This window comes from Vanessa cardui, chromosome 10 (genome assembly GCF_905220365.1).
Source record: "Vanessa cardui chromosome 10, ilVanCard2.1, whole genome shotgun sequence".
NCBI lineage: Eukaryota > Metazoa > Arthropoda > Insecta > Lepidoptera > Nymphalidae > Vanessa > Vanessa cardui.
The window spans coordinates 6,105,304-6,122,626 of NC_061132.1; the positions used below are offsets into that span (position 1 = coordinate 6,105,304).

General features: G+C 32.5%; 1 protein-coding gene across 1 annotated transcript in view; it reads left to right on the forward strand.

Annotated features, from left to right (window-relative positions):
- Positions 1-17,323, forward strand: part of LOC124532747 (uncoordinated protein 58-like) — a 485,187-nt gene that overhangs the window by 255,868 nt on the left and 211,996 nt on the right. Inside the window, exon 4 of the mRNA XM_047107802.1 lies at positions 8,586-8,620. The gene's annotated coding sequence lies outside the window, so the exon portion shown is untranslated. The remainder of the gene's footprint in view (positions 1-8,585; positions 8,621-17,323) is intronic.

Sequence of the window (17,323 nt, forward strand, 5' to 3'; positions counted from 1 at the left end):
AAGTACCCTCACAAATTTGTTTTACAACCAGTCCTCTGCCAAAGGTTGCTTGAAAAAGATCCCTGTTTTCGCGATGATGCTTCTTGTATTCATGCAACTTTTGTTGATTTAAATACATATGTATGATTTAGTTTTAAGTATCGGTAAAATAAAGTATCGTCATCATTACATAGTGTAATACAAAGTCGCTTATCACTGTCTGTTCCTATGTATGCTTAGATCTTTAAAATCACGCAATCTATTTTGATGTGGTTTGTTTTTAATAGTAGTAGTAGTGATTCGAGAGGAAGGTTTTTGTATAGAATATATAAAAAAATTAGTAAAGTAACAATGATAATTTTAGAGTTTTCTACTGCGATGTCATATAGGCAGGTCGCTACTAATAAATAATTTTCTTTTAGCCTTAAAGTTTTACTTTAGTTATACCTACACTGCCAACCTATATGTATTAAGTTTCTTTAGAATATTAGAAATAATGTGTATTCTTCTGGTATAGTTCAATCTTTAAGTAATAGTAATCATTTCGTAGTTTGAGATTTCTATAGTGTAGTACTGTAAAAGTAAAAGTAAAGTAACAGCTTTACGACGAAGAGGAATTCCATTAAGAAGAGGGTTTTTTAACATTTTCCACCACGCTGTTCCAATACAACCCGCATCGGAACAGCGTGCTGGAATACACATGTGGCAGAATTTCGATGAAATTGGACACATGCAGGTTTCCTCACAATGTTTTCCTTCACTGCCGAGTACGACATGAATTATAAACACAAAATAAGCATATATATATAGTGGTGCTTGCCTGGGTTTGAACCCGAAATCATCGGTTAAGCGTCTATCGTCATCGCGTTCTAACCACTGGCTCATCTCAGCTCTTAAATATCTTTAGTTAGTTTTTAATTTGATAAAGATACTAAACATATATTTAGTCGTATACCTGAGTATTTTCGTGAACTTTTAAACCTATAGTCTAAAAAATGTTGATAAGTTTTATTTAATGAATTAATATTAGACACATTTTTAAAACCACTTTATATTAAAATTATATAAGAAGATTAAGATAAGAAAAAATACTAAAAGCTCCTTGAAAAGGTCTTGTACGACTATTTTTAAATATTTTATATCGCTAGACCGTAATAGGCTTTGAAGTAGAATTTGGTAACGATAAATAAATCTTCAAGATTTTTTTATCAAACTCGTTGAAATGATTCGAGGTTTTCAGCTCATTAAATTCTATGACATATAATATCCGCTGATACTTATACTGGATCGGTGATATCTGTCAAAGCCAAAAATTTTGCGTTAGATTTATAAGAAGTAATAATATTGCTTTAATGTTTAATGTGACATCTCAGGATATAAATATACGTCGTATATCTCTTGAGACACTTATTTTTATCTTTATAATTCAAACATGTAAGCCTTTGCTTATAAATTATATACCATAGCATTATCCGAAATTTATATAAGTTATAAAAAGTATACAAATACAATCAAAATGAGAAATGCATTGTAAAAACCACAACAACAAGCACAGCCTGTAAATTCCCACTGTTGGGCTAAAGGCCTCCTCTCCCTTTAAGGAGAAGGTTTGGAACATATTCCACCACGCTGTTCCAATGCGGGTTGGTGGAATACACATGTGTCAGAATTTCTATGACATTTGTCACATGCAGGTTTCCTCACGATGTTTTCTTTCACCGCTGAGCACGAGATGAATTATAAAGACAAATTAAGCACATGAATCAGAGGTGCTTGCCTGGGTTTGAACCCGCAATCATCGGTTAAGATGCACGCGTTCTAACCACTGGGCCATCTCGACTCTATGCATTGTATATGTTTGTATTAATCCAATGTTTTCATTGTGTAAAGTTATCGTTAGTTATTGTAGAGGTTTAATGTCTTGTATGATAACGCTGCTGTATGAGCATTCTCAATGCTTTTATTTATTTCTACAATAAAATACAGCAACAGTTTTTAAATTTCCCACTGCTGGGCTTAACCCTCCTCTTCCTTTGGGAGATGGCTAGGAGCATTCTAGCACGCTACTCCAATGCGGATTAGAAGATTCAGCTGTGGCAGATGTTGTTGTTGAAATAAGACACATGCAGGTTTCCAGACGATGTTTTTCTTCACTCGACAAAAGACGAACTCAAGATGAATTGTAAACACAAATTACACACACACATGAAAATTCATTGGCGCGTCCATTGGTGCGTTGAATGACATCGGTTTGCATACACATATACTCCTTATTAGTAGCTGAGATTTGTGTAAGTGAGTTATTTAAAAAATATATTTTGAGAAAAAACAAGGTTTTATTTTTTATTTTGTTGTTTTAAATTTCTATTCAATGAATTATATTAAATAAAATAAACAGTAAAATTTTTAAAATAAAATCCAAAGAACGACATATTTATTGAAATCATACTGTGAGATCCTGAGATAAACGCATTCAATAAATAAACTCTTCAACTTTATAATATTAGAATAGATAAAAGATAACTTTATAAACGATATAACTTTTAATTATAAATTATTTGAACTCATTCCTATTTCATGTAAATTTTAATGAAGATATGAATACTAAAATGACAAGATCAATTTCGTTAAGTATAATTTTCATTGTAATTAATTATCTTCTTGTACTACAAGAAGCGAAAATAACCTAAAACAGAGATATATTTGTTAACCCTCAAGTATAATGGAAACAGTGGAAGTACGTGACACAGATATGCGTGTTCGGCAGTAACGAGACCAAAATGCGAAAACGACGTGACCGTCAGTTCACGATTTGGACCAAGGAGGAACATGGGCTCCGGCCATTTATTCCGACTCGCTGATTACGTTATGTGCTTGTATAAATATGTAATGTTCTATAAATAATATTCTCTTACAAAATCAAAAATCAAAATCAAAACAAACTTTATTCAAGTAGGCTTTTATAAGCACTTTTGAATCGTCATTTTACAATTAAGCTACCACCGGTTCGGAAGTTGATTCTACCGAGAAGAACCGGCAAGAAATTCAGTAGTTACTCTTTTTTAACATTTAAAAAATACAACGTCATGTTAATTAAATACAATTATTTTCATTAATGTATCCTGCTTGGAAGTCAACATTTTTTGAAAGCCCTGTTCTTGGAAAATAAGTACTCTGTCTGTCTGTCGCTATTATTTCACAACCAAACCAATGAAATGAATTTCATGTAAATTGGTATGAGACAGAATTTAGCTCCAAGGACGTAGGTTACTTTTTTCAACCGACTTCAAAAAGAAGGAGGTTATGAATTCGTCTGAATTTTTTATTTGCACCGGCTCTAAATATAGCAATAACTATATCTACGTTATTAAATCGTAAATCGACGCTTAAGTAGTCTAATATTTTTCATTTCATTTTACCTAGGACTCTAAAAAATATGTTGAATACGCAATTATTTTTATTACTTTTTAGTGCATATTTATTTGTTTTAAAATATCGTTTTGTTTGTAGTCGGTTTTTCTTTTTGTTAAAATTTTTATTTATTGTATATCACATGACAACCAACTCATAAAACGCGAGAGAAGCCGCGGGCTGCAACTAGTTTGACGTAAGTTTTCATTTTACGCAATGTGTTGACGGAATTAAAAATAGGGCATTAAGGGAAGGTGCCTTAATCTTTCAGTGTCCTTTATTGACAAGTGATACTTATATTTGAGGAATTTTATTTTGAATTATAAAGGTTAATTTTGCCTCTGAAGAAGTTTAAATAAATATATATTTACGTATTTTAATTAGCGATAATTCGTTAACTATGTATTGATGATGTAAGTTGGAAACGTAACTAGACGTAGTATGTCTTACTGGTCCTCGAAAGTTCAGGCATCCTTCGAAAAGAATAAACAGGGCTTTCGAAAATACCCCATTGGGTTTTAAGAAATATTGATACTTTTATACGATTGGCAGAATATAATTTTTCTTTCTATGATAATATATAGGATGTAATGATGATGTTGGTGTTATTTTTCTGATGATGATATTTCATTAATTTGCATCATTATACGATCTATCCACACCACCGACATGTCCGAAAATCCACAAAAACGCATTAAGGCATTTTCTGCCTCTTGGGAGTGATTGTTCCACTCTGTGGTACCAGTTTTTGCGGCCAGTTTTTGCGATCGTCTTGGGAACTTTCGAGAAAAGAGCCTACATATCCCTCAAAGGCATCCATAAAATTTAAGACACAAAAATAACTTTTTAATATCAGATACCAAGGGACCAACTAGGGGCTATCCTAAGAAGAAAAATTCATAAGCAGAAGTCGGTTTAAAATATTATTAAAAAATTATGAACGATTATAATAAACCGAGAATAACAGTAAGGTACATATGCAACCTGTTTTACAAGTTCTATTATTTTTATTTTATTTTCGTCGTAAAATAATCAGTGCTTCTAATTTTTTACATATTTAATTTCCCTATATATTAAATTAAAATTTTAAAAACGATTTCAATATGCAGAAATGGTGTTATTTTTAGGATCGTAAATGCATAAAAGGGCTGTGGTACAAGATCTCTAAAGCTAAGGACACATCAGTGCGAGCAAGTGATTCGAACTTACAAAGGCCTTTTGTTGTAGTTATCTTGCCTGGTCGTGCAGATGTGATCGTCTCATCAATTGAGCGTTAGGTATCGAACATGTTATAATAACTTTGGGAATACCATTTAAATTCATTAATGAACGTTGCTTTCATGCGACGGACATAGATCACCGAGTATAGAGGAAATGATATTTGTCTCAATTCCTACAAATCTTCTTCTAAATGTACATAAAACTTATCTTTATTTAAATTTAAATTTAGAATATTCTCATGACGAGTATGAATTTCAAGTTCTTGTATTGAAGTGGCGGTATGACGCATCAGAGAGCGCCTTGACGTCACGACACCACTCGGTCTTACCTCAAGGCGTACAAAAAGATTTCCACATCAAAATATATTTAAATGTAATTTTTGTGTGTTTGTTTCAGGCTTTATAAGAGCTCTAAATCACTCTGAAGTTTTGTTCACATAATAAAATAAAACTTCGAGAACATTTTAAGTATACTCGTAGATTTTCACAGACAACGTTCTAAGCCGAGGTACGATCTCACATGAGACACTCTTATAAGCAACACAAGTATATATGAGAATGTATACGATAAGAGTTTCTATTTTCCCGGCTAAATCTGAGGACAGACCACCCCCTTGGTGACGTTGTAAAACCTGCAGGTTCAACGGAAATAAACAATTCGAAATAAGTAAAGAGATAGCTGGAATGGCGTAGTAGTCGGACAATTTTGACCAAACATTGCGTTTTCAAAACCAAGTATTTTTCGTGGCATATTTAGTAAACAATCAGGAGACTTACCTGATGAAAAGTGACTAACGCTGCTAAATACGTAGGCTCTTTTCTTAAAGGTTCCAAAGTCGTATCAATTGGAAAAAATCGATAAGTATTAATGGGCTTAATTGTTGTTGTTGTTGTTGTGTTTATAATTTATCGTTTTTGGCGGTTAAGGAAAATTGCTCGAGGAAACTTTCTTGTGTCGGATGATCGAGTGTAATACATTTTCACCAACTGTGGAGCAAATTGGTACAATGAGCGCTGTAACCTTTAGAGAAAACGGTTTCTTAGATATTTTGTGTCGAAAAACTCAAACCCGTTGGGGAAGAAGATTCTTGAGTGGCGACCATGAATCGACAAGTGTAGGATTTTCTGTGGTAAGGTGGAGTGATGATGTACGGAAGGTAGTTGCAATAACGTGGATGAATAGGCCTGTAACAGTGACGCTTCTAGGGGGAGGCTTATATCCAGCATTGGAATAATGTACAGATTAATGACGATGATGATGATATAGAGATAACAGTTTTAAAAAATAACGTTCAAATATCTTCAACTGTAAACCAGAAAGTAAGTTCTTGACTGTACAGCATTTCTAATACTGTTTCTATATCGTACAGTCTATTTTAGAGCTCGCCGACTTTTCACGCTTGCGTAATAACCCTCTCGAGAGTGAAACTTTACGTGAAATTAACAAAGTTTGGCCCCTCATCCCGGGATCAAGGGAACGTATATGTGTGATGAAATTTAAAAAAATATAGGCCGCACTTTCGAATTAACAGATTCATGTTTGACGTACGGACCAGCGATGCAGAAATAGCTTTGTCAAAATTTCTCTTGCTTTAAACGAACCGAAAACTGGATTGTTATGAAAATTAGGTTAACAAGCTTGTGGGTACTTGTGTCTAGAAAAACATACTCAAAAAATATATCGTGATATCCAGAATTAACATTTTATAATTTTTATATGTTATACAAACATGGTAAATTATTATGCAATGAATTTGTCTGCAAATCATACCTATATCTGACATTCATACCAACAACATATTTATAGACAGACCCAAGGTACTTTATTCTGTCACATTTCGTTGAGCCGTAATGGTTCAGTGGTTACAAGACTTGAATCTTGACTCATCATTCTGAGTCTAAGCCCGGGGCAAGCCACCAAATTCATGAGCTTAATTTGTATTTATAGTTCATCTCTTGCTCAGTGGTGAAGGAAATTATCGTGTGGATACCTGCACGTACATAGTCGATAAAAATCTGTCTCGTACTTCCATTTGTATTAGAGCAGTGCGATGGAATGAACTCCATACCTTCTCCTCAAAATGATAAGCAGAACTGTGCGCAGTAGTGGGAAATTAAGTGACTAATTTTTACTTTATTTATCTGACTAGATCTAAATTTTATAGTTGGTAATGAAAATATCAGGAGTATTTACTTTACTTCCGAACATATAGTTACAGCGTTATTTCGAGCATGAACTATTTGCAGCCGTGGTAGTGATTGGATATTGTTTTATCACAGAATTATGAGAGTGAGTAATATAACGTCTGCTGGACAGTTGACTATCGTCTGAGAACATTTTCAGTATACTCGAGTCGAGGACACCAGTTGAAAGAAAGTAATCTCCTGTTATTTAAGAAGTACTTCAAATGAAATCATGCCAGGAAAATGACATGATTATAGTAGTATTTTTAATTTTAATAATTTAAAGAGAGAAAGCCATATTAAATTGTGTCAATTGTGTCTCTCGAATTGGGTTGTCTGGAAAAGATGGTTAGCCATAAGTCTCTTGTCTTGTCTCTTGTACAACGGGTTTATGTTCTTTTTTAGTATTATTTCTTTCTCTTTTTCTTTTATGTATAATTCTAAAGTTTTCATAGTTCTTGTTTTGTGTGCAATATAGTATCTTATCAATAACATCAATTTACTTTATGGTTACAGCTTTACTCCAGCCAGTCTGTGTAGGTACTACTCACATATAACATTATTGTATTAAACAATTTACTCTACTTAGTATTATTATGTCTCTGTTTTAATGGTGAGCCAGTGTAATGGATATAACACGTTCCCAAATCAGTTGTCGCACCTAGTTTGGTTCTGCATTGATGAATTAAGGAATGGTTAATGTTTTTAGGAAATCCAGAGTCTATTGTTCGTTGTAACCTCTCACCATCATTTGTCTGCTGTCCCATTCGCTTAAATATGTATTTATATAACATAGCTGTTATTAAAATAAAGTAAAAGTCAACTTCATTTTATTATTATTATTATCGTCAAAAATATTCTCATTCGAAGTGTATTACGAAAAGTAATTTGTTTAACTTTATCTCAGCACGTACAAGCTTGTAAAGTCTCATTTTCGTCCTTAGCCTTTCGATTACAAGCAGAATGACTTCAAAGGCGGTCGAAGACTTAATCGACAACCTTAATAGTAGCCAAATAATTAGATTTTCATTAAAGATTTTATTTCATTCATATTTACAATTTTTATGAAGCAATGTTTTTTTTATAGTTTCTTTTGATTTATTTAGTGGTTTTCATTATGAAGAATATTCTTTTTATTCCTTTTGGTTCTGATTGTATAAACAATCTAGATTTACTAGTTCTTGCACTTGGCTTTGCTTTTACATTTTAGGGGTTACATGTTAGGTAAAAAAATATCTTTTGTCCTTCTTAGAAGTTCTAGTTTGATTCATAATAAATTTCATCAAATTCGGGTCATTGTTTTGTCTGCGAAAGTGCGACAAACAGACTGACAGAGTTACTTTCACATTTATAATATGAATATTAAAATATCAATCATTTTTAGCAATCCAATTACCATTTCTTTGTTAAATTTAAACTTTAAAAATATAGTTATTATTATTTAACTTAAATTTTACAGTCTATTAACACCCTAACCTTTTCTTTCTGGTCAGACGTCACCTATACAAACGTTTCTAGCAATTTCGTCATCACTCACACGAAGCAGCCATCTCTTTTTTTAGTATTGCTTTCTCTTTCCTTCCATCAATACACACATTCAAATATCATCTAGTCCCATTACTTTCTTCCAACCGTGGTTTCTCAATGAAAAACAATTTTCCTTCAACTTTTCTAATAACGTCACTTAACTTCCAAAGTTTCAATTATCAGACATAGTTAGAATCATATATATTAAATATATAATATATATAAATGTCATCTGTTTATAATTCATTTTTTTTATCTTTACAGATAATGAACAACTAACGTATCCCGACGACAGCGAGGTATGTTTAATGTAATTGATTATTGTGATAGGTGTGTTTGTTTTATATGAAAACTTTTCATTTAGATAAAATCCATATTTCCATACTCATATTATAAAAGCAAGAGTAACTGTGTCTGTCTTGCTTTCGCTATAACTACTGGATCGATTTATATGACATTTGGTACACTAAGAACTAGCGCGCACTGGTAACTTTTGTTGTTGAAACCTGGACATAGGCTACTTTTTAAGCGACTTCAAAAAAAGGAGTGTTTTTAATTCGACCCGTATATTTTTTTATGTTTGTTCGCCGATTACTTCGCCATTTATGAACCGATTTTTATGATTTTTTTTTAGTTAGAAAAAATATACTCCTGGAATGGTAACATGATATATGCCATATCAGATCTATATTAAAGTCGGACGATTTTGAGTTAAAAACAAAATGAAGAAATATTTACATACGATTGGCCGATTTCAATAACACGTGTTTAAATCAAATTATTTTATTACTTTTTAGTGATCACTTTGAAGACGGTGTTATTTTTTAGAAAAAATATTTTATTAGTTGGAAAAAAGTGTTGATTACAAAGAGGTCTTACATCAATATAATTTAAGTTAATTTGTAAATATGTTTGTATTTTACAAGCAAGCAAAGCCACGGTTAACAGCTAGTCTTAAATAATTTAATACAGGAACAAAAAAATGCGATTACGCGTTGCTTTCGTAATGTAATATGAATTATATTGTATGACAATATTTACCTAAGAACTTTCTCTGAATAAGATGAATATAAAGGTACAAATTTTATTCCAAAATATTCAGAGACTTTTGCGTGATATGCGTTCAAAAAAACAGCGATCTTTTGACATCGGGGTCTTCAGTAAAATATCATACAATCACGAATTCTTGGAATTGTGTCGCAATTCCAATTTTCGGAGAAAATTAACCAGCTTTACCGTCACTAGTAGATACGTACTATGATTAAATCTTTTCTAGATTATATATATAGTTGTAAGGGTTGTCTCGCTCAGGTTAATCGTTTTATTATATAAAAAAAAAAAATCAAAATAAACTTTATTCAAGTGGGATGTTACAAGCACTTTTGAATCGTCATTTAACAATTAAGTTCGGAAAGTAGATTCTACCGAAAAGAACCGGCAAGAAACTCAGTAGTTACTCTTTTTCAACATTTAAAAAAAATACAGTCATGTTAGTTAATACAATTATTTAAACGCGTCCTCCTAACTATCACTACATATTATAAAGTCCCCGGTTGCGTCAATAGTTAATATTTCTTACAGCGTATGTCTATGGGTAATGGTGACCACTTACCATCAGGTGACCCATATGTTCGTCCGCCAACCGAAACCATAAAAATGTGAATAAAAGTTAAAAGTATAAAAATAACCTAATGTCTACTCTTGCGAAGCTGGGACGGGCAGCTAGTAACAATACATATAATGATGCAATACAATTCATAATATGTAGTAAATACAAAATCGTAGCACTAAATATTTTAATATTATAATATTCATAAATTTCATACATTAAAATGTAACTACAGAATATTACGTGTATTAATTACGTTTAATTGTATTGAAACGATATATATTTTACGTAAAGGCTTAAGATTCTCGCATCTGAAGTACTAGTCTAAGGTCGGCGATCCAATAACGATTTAATTTCACGCTGTCGTAGGAGTGAACGCTGTAATGAAAATTTTATTGAAGTAAAACCACCGTCGTCTGACACAATCAATATTTTTTGAGATTAAAAAAAAATTTCAAGTAAACATTTTATTTTATAAATAATATATTTTTTGTGAGGCTCTTTGTAAGAACTTTTGATTAAAATCTAGATTTTCTTATTAAAATTTCTATTTATATTATATTCGGATAAGTTGAATATCCGATATTTAGTTCATTGCCCCTACCTCGCTCTATAATATTTCAAATGCAGTATGTATTTTTACATAACATACACAGATTTTTTTTTATAATTACAGATTTAAAAAAGTAACAGCTTGTTAACGTTTCACTGGGTTTAAGGTCTCTTCTGCTCTCTAGAAGATTATGGGGTTATTCTACCAACCCGCTGTAATGTGGTTTGGTGGCATAGCATGGAGCTCATTGAAATACATGCATATTTTCTCACAATGTTTTCCTTAACCGAAGAGCACGAGTTCCTGAGTCGGGATAAAGAGGCGCGTACTAACCACTGGACCATCTCGAATACTAATACGTGTAAATACTATCGGGGCTTGGGTTTGGAACCTTTTTAGTTCCACTGCCACGATAGAATCATTATAACATAGTATAAAACAAAGTCGCTTACCACTGTCTGTTCTATGTATGCTTAGATCTTTAAAATTTAACGGATTTTTATGCGGTTTCTTTTAATAGATAGAATGATTCGAGAGGATGATTTTAATATATAATACATGAACAATATAGTAAGGAAACTGATAATTTTAGAAGTTTCTAAGCGATGTCGTAAATAAACAAATTCTGTTGTATATTTAGTATTAGCATTGCACTCGTGTGAAGCGGGGGCGGGTCGATAGTTGGAAAATAAAATTATAATCACAATAGAACTGTCTAATATTTTTGTATGCTCTCGTACGTATAACACGGTTACTGTGACTGTGTACGGTTTTTAATTGAAACTAGTATCGCCTGCGTATATTCGTCTTTTTTTATTTACGAAATTCGAAATTCGATTTCGAAATCTGATTTCTTTGACATAAACTAAAAAGATATACAGTTAATGTTATTTTTAAAAATGGAACTAAGAACATAACTATACAAATTCTACAGAATGTTATAAAGAATGATAAATAAAAGTGCAACAGCGTAGTGGGTCGAACTCCATATTTTTTCCATAAAGGTAGTTAATAGTTGAGCGCATGATGTTACCTGCGTAGAATTCGCTTTATTTTTTCAACCGACTTCCAAAAGGAGGAGGTTATCAATTAAATTTGCGTTATGTATATGCGCGACAAATAGGTGAATAACTGAAAATCACGTTAACCAATTTTGATAATTCTTTTTTTATTATAAAATATATACTTCAAGGGTAATTTGGTGAAAGTTTGGTAAGGTTCTGAGCACAGGATCCATGACAAAGTGACGGAACGGAAGGGAACGGAACAATTCTGAGGAGCACGTTAGCGATACTCGGTCGAATCTTTTATTTATAGGTTATTTGGATATTTGAGTCACCTTCCGTAATGTGGTTATGTTTATGTAATTATCATAGTCGAATATTATAATCAACTAGCTACCCACCCCGGCTTCGCACGGGTGCAATACTTATACTAAATATACTACAGAATTTGTTTATATACGACATCACATCGCAAACTTCTAAAATTATCAGTGTTTCTTTGCAATATTGTTCATGTATTATATACACAAACCTTCCCCTTGAATCACACTATCTTTTAAAAAAAACCGCATCAAAATCCGTTGCGTAGATTTAAAGATATAGGGACAGAGAAAGCGACTTTGTTTTATATTATGTAGTGATGGAACTCCTATACGGCTCGCAGTTAGGGTGCGATATGGGGCAGAATTTCTTACTATCTTTAATCAAATTTTGTGTATGTGATGTGATGTCATATGATGTACGAAATATAGTTGGTCTTTTTCAAAGTTTTTTTGCTGAGTTCGATTACAGCTCTTTCGAGGGATCCTTGTAGTTCACGCCGCGTGACGTATTAAATCCGCATTTTCGAAAGTCTATTTTTGCTTTATTCGCAATCTATCCATATTAAAAAAAATTAGTTAGTCAACATCAGCTTCACTTAAAATCAAAAAATAAATAAAATTTTAACAAAAAGAAAAACCGACTTCAAACAAAACACTATTTTAAAACAAATGAATATGCACGAAAAAGTAATAAAAATAATTGCGTATTCAACATATTTTTTAGAGTCTTCCTAAGTTAAATGAAATGAAAAATATTAGACTACTTAAAAGTCGATTAACGATTATATCATGTAGTTATAATTATTGTTATATTTGGAGTCGGTGTCAGCCAATGAAACCCTACAGTATATCTATCAAAAAACAATACGAGAATACTTTAACAAATATGTTTTTTACAAATTACCTTTTACACAATAATATACTGGATCAATCAAGGGGCTCGTATCGCTTCTTTCTTTTGATTGTTGGGGCAAGGGCACCGTGGCTGACACCGGCTCCAAATATACCATCGCTAATGACATCAGCCTTTCCTAATTGGGGCCATTTTATTCATTTATATCTTATTTATATGATGTTATTATATTTTAATATAATAACATCATATAAATAACATATATCATATAATGTTATTATATTTTAAATGTAGACTGTGCTTAACTTATTAGTTATCCCTAGATATGATTTATAAACCAAAGTCGTTGTCTGTCCCTATGTATCCTTCAATCTTTAAAACTACGCAACGGATTTTGATGTGGTTTTTTTTTATAATAGATAGAGTGATTCGACAAGAAGGTTTTTATATATAATACATGAAAAAATGATTAAGGAAACACTAATAATTTTAGAAGTTTCTACTGTGCTGTCATATGTGCGGGGCGGGTTGCTAGCATATCATAAGAAAAAGCTGACGTTGACTGTCTCCAATACTCGAACTTTCACCTCACAATCCGCAGCCTTTGAAACCAGGTAAATGCCGTTTTATTATTATTATTATATTTTGCAATTTTCAATTTCACAGTTGACAAGTATTTGATAAGAGCATTAGCATGGCTTGTTTAGAATTTAAGCGTTTCAATTTAGTTTTGAAATTAGGCAAATTACATTTTATGAAAATGTACAAGCTGCTTTATACATGTGAAATAATTTGAATATTAAATAATAATTACTTCGAAGCTTTGAAGAATGAAATGCTTGTAAAGATTGCTTAACATATATGTTGTATTAAAATAAAGAGGATCCAAATTTCGCTTTGACAATATTCAATATTAACAAGAAAAATGATTTATAATTTCAAGTAAATGTTGGCGTCGTGTACATAAATTATATATTAGCGACCCGCCCCGGATTCGCTCGGTTGCAATGCTGGTATTAAATATACTGTAGAATGTCTTGTGTCATGAATGTCAATGTTCTAAGTTTTTTAGTCATTCTCTACTACATTGTGCATTTATTATACACATATTGAATCAATCTATCTATTAAACAAACGCTTCGAATCGAGAAAACCCCCAATTTTTATAGGCACATGTACCGTGTTTTACATATTTCCTGAAGTTATATTGGCATTTGCTTCTGGCAATCATAATGTTATACTGCTGAGCTGATGATGGAAGAAGTAAGTCCTCAATTACTAGAAGTTAGGAAATAGGTCTTTCAACATTAATATATGGATTCATACTCCTCTTTGTAGCTTTTATGAAGAGAAGTAGAGGTTCACTAAACATTTCTTTTGTTATGTTATTGTTTGGTATAATAGGTTGGGGAAAAAGTTTCTTCGTATTTAATATGAAAATTCAAAAAGTTTTTTTTTATAGTTTATTTACATTTGACTAAAGTATGTAGGTGCCATTTTATTCCATAACTTTTTGCCATCTTGTTGGTAGTGACATGATCCCATTGCTGTAAAAATTTTGGGGCTTCTGATCGAAAAACTGCGACAAGTGGTTTTGGCAGTCTTCTCGTGATGTTAACCTGACACTGCCTAAGGAATTCTGCAGCGACCGAAACAGATGAAAATCTGAAGGTGCAAGGTCAGGACTATACGGCGGATGCATTAATACCTCCCAGCCAAACTCTAATTTTTGTTGAGTGGCTAAAGATGTGTGAGGTCTAGCGTTGTCATGGTGAAAAACCACACCCCTTCTGTTGATCAATTCTGGCCGCTTTCTCTCAATTTCTTGCTCCAATCTCATCAATTGTTCGCAACACAGTTCTGAATCGATGGTCCTGCCGGGCGGTAACAGCTCATAATGAATGATGCCCTTCCAATCCCACCATACACACAGCATTACCTTGTTGCGAGTTAATCCGGGTTTTTCCACAGTCTGTGAAGCTTGACCGGCTTTTGACCACGATCTTTTTCGCACGTTCTTGTCGTATGTAATCCACTTTTCATCACCAGTTATCAGCTTCTTCAAAAATGGTTCGGTTTCATTACGTCGTAATAAAGAATCACAAATGAGTACACGGTTCATTAGGTTTCTTTCAGTGAGTTCATGAGGCACCCATATATCGAGCTTTTTTGTGTACCCAGCTTTATACAAATGAGTCAAAACCGTTTTGTGGTCAATTGCCAGTTCTTCAGCTACATCGTAACTACTGATATGCCGATCTTGCTCCACTTTTTCAAAAATGGCATCAATTTTGTCCGTAACAGGGCGACCAGAGCGAGATGCATCTTTGATATCAAAATTTCCGGCTTGAAAACGCTTAAACCAAACTTGCGCTACTCTCACTGATACTGCATTAGGTCCATAAACATCACAAATTTTTTTCGCGGCTTGAGTTGCATTTTTACCTTTTTTATAGGAAAATTTTAAAATGTATCGAATTTCTTCTTTAGATTCACTCATTTTAACAACAACAAAAACAAATGAAAATCACACAAATTCCTAATTTTGTGACACTGAATTTGGAAGTGCCTTCTTTAAAATTAATACTTTTTAATGATACCAAAACCAGCCAGATACAAATGGTATAGCCAAAGAGATTTTATTACAAGTTCATACATACTATATGCGAAAAGACTTTTTCCCCAACCTAATATTATGCTCCAGAAGAATATGAATAAAAAAACTGCAAACTTATAGTTAATATACTATAACTAATAGTTTGAAAAATTAACAAATTACGATTTGTTACATAAGGACTTTTAATTTCTATTTTGAGAAAATAACACAAAAAAGAGTAAATAAAATATTTTTCAAATTATTTTATTACTTTTTGTGATCACTTTGAAGTCGGTGTTACTTTTTAGAAAAAATATTTTATTTTAATATCACAAACAGAAAATCCAATTTTTATGTGTGTAGATATTATTTATACTTATAAAAAATTAATATATAAATCATATATCACCTTCAGAGTCTCATCCTAGAGAGTCGAGATGGCCCAGTGGTTAGAATGCGTGCATCTTAACCGATGATTGCGGGTTCAAACCTAGGCAAGCACCGCTGATTCATGTGCTTAATTTGTCTTTATAATTCATCTCGAGCTCGGCGGTGAAGGAAAACATCGTGAGGAAACCTGCATGTGTCTAATTTCATTGAAATTCTGCCACATGTGCATTCCACCAACCCGCATTGGAACAGCGTGGTGGAATATGTTCCAAAACCCTCTCCTTAATGGGAGAGGAGGCCATTAGCCCAGCAGTGGGAAATTTACAGGCTATTACCTTTTTTTACTTTATATCACCTTAGCTCCCAAGGTTGGTGGAGGAATAGTTAATGATACAACGATGGTGTTTATGGACAGTGGTGACCTCTTACCCAAAATTCCATTTTTTTTTTACTGTATTAACATAAGAATTAACAAAATTAAATGCGTAAATACATACAAATATTAATTAAAAATAGTTACTATATAAATCTTAACCGCGTGGAAAACTGACAAGAATGCTAGCAGGATTTGAATAGCCCTGTTGAATCGCAATTTCGATTTTCTAGGCAAAAATAAACCAGCCCTCTTGTCACCATTGGAGGCAATAACGTTACTAGCCGAAAATTGTTTCTTTATATAAAATCAACCCCGACAAATAATAGCTTAGCAATATGGATATATGCGACGAAATATCTATTACGTGGTCTCGATATTGCGACGCTTGCCTGGCTAACTTTGGTAATCTGTTATACATTAGATTGTCTGCAGGGGATAACATCAAGTACCCTTCTAATCAACTTATTACTCTCTATGTGTAATCAAATTATAAGCCTTTGTTTATGTATAAGGTATTTATTGAAAATTTTCGTGAAGTTACTATATATCACTTTAAAAAATATTATTTGTGATAAACCGAATTAGTTGTGACATTCACTTGTTAAAGCATTGTAATTTTATTTCATACTACCTGTGCCCGCGACTTCGTATGGTACATATTATGCCAAAATAAAATAATTTGACAAAAATCGGTGTTTCTGTAGTCTAAGTTACTCCTTATATCATCAGCTATCTTGCTAGTGAAAGTCCTGTCAAAAACGGTCCAGTCGTTCCAGAGAATGACGAAATGACCAGATAGACAGGCAGACATAAATCTAAAGAAATGTTATTTTGGCATATGTAGCGTGTATACACAAATATATGCATTTAGTAAAAGGCGGAAATTTCTATATTACAAACAGACACAACAATTTTATTATATGTATAGATTGCTTATATGTCTTTTTATGCATATTGGACTAAGCAAAAGCACTGGTGAATTAAGAGGAACAAATTAATTAAGTTTTTATCGCGTACCAATTAAAGTATATTTTACCTTGAGTATATAGGTATTATTTCAGATATATTTTTAGAAAGATTTTTTTACGTAACCGGCCCCCGTCCAAAGTATATTTTCCTCTCTTTTCCTCTTATTTGTCTCTTTCTGTTATATACGGGATTTCAATACCATTTTAATTTTCGTCATGTAATTATTCTCAAAGTTTTGTTATTTATTACATTTAATATATTATAAATAATAAAGCGAAAGCAACTTCCAACTGTATGTCCCACGACACATCACCGAAGTTCGTCGAGCC